Source organism: Nicotiana tomentosiformis, chromosome 12 (genome assembly GCF_000390325.3).
Source record: "Nicotiana tomentosiformis chromosome 12, ASM39032v3, whole genome shotgun sequence".
Taxonomy (NCBI): domain Eukaryota; kingdom Viridiplantae; phylum Streptophyta; class Magnoliopsida; order Solanales; family Solanaceae; genus Nicotiana; species Nicotiana tomentosiformis.
This window is the reverse complement of record NC_090823.1, coordinates 62,351,766-62,355,857: the sequence shown is the minus strand read 5'-3', so window position 1 is coordinate 62,355,857 and position 4,092 is coordinate 62,351,766.

The following is a 4,092-nucleotide window of genomic DNA, read 5'->3' as shown; positions in this document are numbered from 1 at the left end:
TTGCATACCATGGGGCTTCACCTGAGGTGACTGCTAATAACTACTCATCAGGAAATGTTTCTTTGATTGACCCTCCTTCAGCTACATGGTTCCGACTTTCTAATCTGGACAAGTGATCAACCACTTAATTTTCTGTCCCTTTTCGATCTCGGATCTCTAAGTCAAATTCTTGCCAGAGGAGGACCCAACGAATCAGCCTCGGCTTGGCGTCTTTCTTTTCAAACAAGTATCTGATAGCTAAATGATCTGTGTAGACGATGACTTTGGTTCCCACTAGATAGGATCTGAACTTGTCAAACGCCCACACCACTGCAAGCAACTCTTTTTCAGTAACTGTATAATTCATCTGAGCTGGATTCATAGTTTTGCTCGCATAATAAATGGAGTGAAAGATTTTATCCCTCCTTTGCCCCAAAACAGCTCCGATTGCTATGTCACTTGCATCGCACATCAACTCAAATGGTTGCGCCCAATCTGGGGCGATGATAATTGGTGCAGTCACCAACCTTCCCTTCAGCTCCTCAAATGCTTTCAGATAGGCATCAACAAACTTGAAGGGGACATCTTTCTCAAGAAGCCTGCACAAAGGAGAAGAAATTTTCAAAAAATCTTTAATGAAACGACGATAAAAACTTGCATGGCCCAAGAAACTGCGAATGCCTTTGACGGATGTCGGTGGGGGCAATTTTTCAATCGCCTCCACCGTCGCTTTGTCCACCTGCAAACCAATTTTGGACACCTTGTGCCCCAGGACTATACCTTCACGTACCATAAAATCACACTTTTCCCAGTTTAGCACCAAGTTCGTCTCTTCACACCTAGCAAGCACTTTATCAAGGTTCATTAAACAATTATCAAAAGAACATCCAAATACAAAAAAATCATCCATGAACACTTCTACGAATCTTTCAACCATGTCAGTAAAAATAGCCATCATACACCTTTGAAAAGTCGCAGGTGCATTACAAAGACCAAAGGGCATTCTCTTGAACGCATACGTGCCATAAGGACACGTAAATGTAGTTTTCTCTTAGTCCTCTAGGGCTATAGCAATCTGATTATTCCCCGAATAACCGTCCAGGAAACACTAGTATTCCTGGCTAGCTAACTTATCAAGCATTTGGTCAATAAAGGGGAGGGGAAAGTGGTCTTTCCGGGTGGCATTGTTCAATTTTCTATAATCTATGAAAATTCTCCACCCAGTGACAGTTCTTGTAGGAATTAAGTCATTATTTTCATTAACTACTACAGTCATCCCCCTTTCTTTGGCATACATTGAACAGGGCTTACCCATTTACTATCAGAGATTGGAAATACAATACCTGTATCAAGCCACTTAATCATTTCTTTTCTTACCACCTCTTTCATGATTGGATTTAGTCGGCATTGTTGTTTTACACTTGGCTTGTGTCTGTCCTCCGTGAGGATTTTATGCATGCAGAAAGTTGGACTAATGCCTTTAATGTTAGACATTGTCCACCCAATTGCTCACTTGTGCTCACGTATCACTCTCAATAGCTTTTCTTCTTGCATTTTAGACAAGTGAGAAGAAACAATAACAGGTAAAGTGTCAGAACTACCCAAATAAGCATATTGAAGGTGATGGGGTAGGGGTCAAATAAGCATATTGAAGGTGATGGGGTAGGGGTTTAAGCTCCAATTTTGGAGCTTCTTCAATTGACGGCTTTGGAGGAGGCCCACTTGTCCTATTCAGGGGCTCAAACGGGTGTATTCCTTGCATGTAAGCACATGATGCATCTAGGATATGCATAATCTCCTCAACCTCATCATCAATCATCAAGCTATCGAACAACATGCGTGCTTTTTCTAGAGAGTCGTCTAGATATACACTCGTGTCAAGAAGTTGCTCATCCACCTCCACAACAGATATCATAGAGAGCTCCTCATAGTGGCAGGAAAGTTGGATTGCTTTGTAGACATTAAAGACTGCTTCCTCGTTGTCCACCCTCATAATCATTTTTCCCTCTCTCACTTTAATTATTGCATCACCGGTAGCCAAGATAGGTCGTTCCAATATGATTGGAACTTGTTCATCAGCCTCAAAATCTAGAATAATGAAGTCAGCTGGTAAGATAAATTTCCCAATTTGCAGCAGCACATCTTCAATCACTCCTTCAGGGTAGGCTATAGACCTATCAGCTAATTGCAACATCATAGTGGTTGGTCTTGGAGCTCCCAGACCCAATTGCTTAAACAAGGACAATGGCATCAGATTTATGCTCGCCCCCAAATCACAAAGAGCACGACCCACATCAATATTACCGATTCACACTGGAATGGTGAAGCTGCCAGGATCCTTAAGCTTTTGAGGAAGCTTGTTTTGGACCCTTGAAGTGCACTCCTCAGTAAGTGCAACTGTCTCGAACTCAGTCAATTTCCTCTTGTGAGCCACTATATCTTTTATGTACTTAGCATACTTTGGAATTTCACGAAGTACATCCACCAATGGAATATTTAATTGAACCTGACTCAACATAGAGAGAAATTTGTTGAACATGCGATCGTCATTCTTTTTCTGCAATCTCTGGGGGAAAGGTGGTGGTGGCCTTGCAACCTCCACTGGCTCTGAACTTGCATCATTTTTCTTTGACTCGTGTATTGCCCTAGGGGTCAGCTCCCTCTCGGGTATAGGTTTGTCCTTTCTCTTCTTTGGCACTTCCTCTAGTTCCCTCCCGTTTCTGAGTGTAACTACATTAACTTGAGGGTTCTTCTCTGTATCACTAGAAAGAGAGCTTGTAGGTCTAGTATTTTGATTTGCTTCTAACTGCCCCATTTGCCTCTCAAGATTTCTGAAATCGGTACTGAGCTGTTGATTGTCAAGCAACAACTTTTTCAGCAAGTCATTCGTACTCTCTTCTATTTGTTGGGGTGGTTTCTGAGGCTGATTGAAATTTCCTTGAGGCCTATACTGATTCTGATTCTGTTGATTTTTGCCCCATGAGAAGTTAGGATGATTCCTCCAATATGGATTGTAAGTGTTCCCATATTATGCATGTTGATTCACCGGACCTCTATTTTATTGCCCCACATAGTATATAGATTCAGGATTCGTGGGACACATGTCACTCATATGACTGTCACCACATAGTTCGCAGCAAATAAACATCTACTGTACATGTTGCATATGTTGTGTTTGTTGCATTGTCATTCCGTTCATCTGATTTGCCAGCTTTGCAATATCTGCTCTCATGGCTGAAAAGTCATCAAGCTCAATCACCCCGGCTGCCTTCTGTTTAATTGCTCTTCTTGCATCCCCATCTCCTTGCCAATTATGATCATTAGCAGTGAAGTTATTTAGCAAGAGTTGAATTTCACTGTACGACCTCACCATGCAACTACCCCCACAAGCTGAATCAAGATTCATCTTTGATGCCTCGTCTAGACCATCAACAAAAGTACGACCCAATACCTCATCAGTCTGACAATGATGCGGGCAATCTTTGAGTAGCTTCTTGTATCTTTCCCAAGCTTGACGAAGTGTCTCTCCATACCATTGTTGGAACCCAAGAATTTGGCTCCTCAGCGATTTTGTCTTCTTAGTAGGGAAAAACTTGATTAGGAATTTCCTTGCTAAATCATCCCAAGTACGGATTAAGTTTGCGGGTTCCTTTTGCAACCATTCCTTAGCTTCCCCCAACAGTGATAAGGGAAATAGTGTCAGCCTGACATAGTCCTTGGAAACGTTCGGATAATTATAAGTGTCCGCAATTTCCAAGAAGTTCTGAATGTGCCTCTGCGGGTCTTCATGAGATAGACCCACATATTGCCCTGTGGACTGAATTAGCTGTACCATGTACTGTTTGAGTTCAAAATGCCCCGTGATATCAGGCTTTACGATAGCCTGAGTCATATTAGCAAGATTGGGCCTTGCGGCTTCTATCACCGGACGCTCTTCATTACCTGCCATCTCTATTGGATATGGTTGAACTACGATGTCCAACTCTCTTTCTATTCTCGTTCTAGCTTCGACTTCCTTTCTCACTCTACAAAGTGTTCATTCAATTTCTAGATCAAAAGGAAGGAGGTTATTTGCACTTCTACTCCTCCGCATTCAAGAGAAGAGCCTGCGTT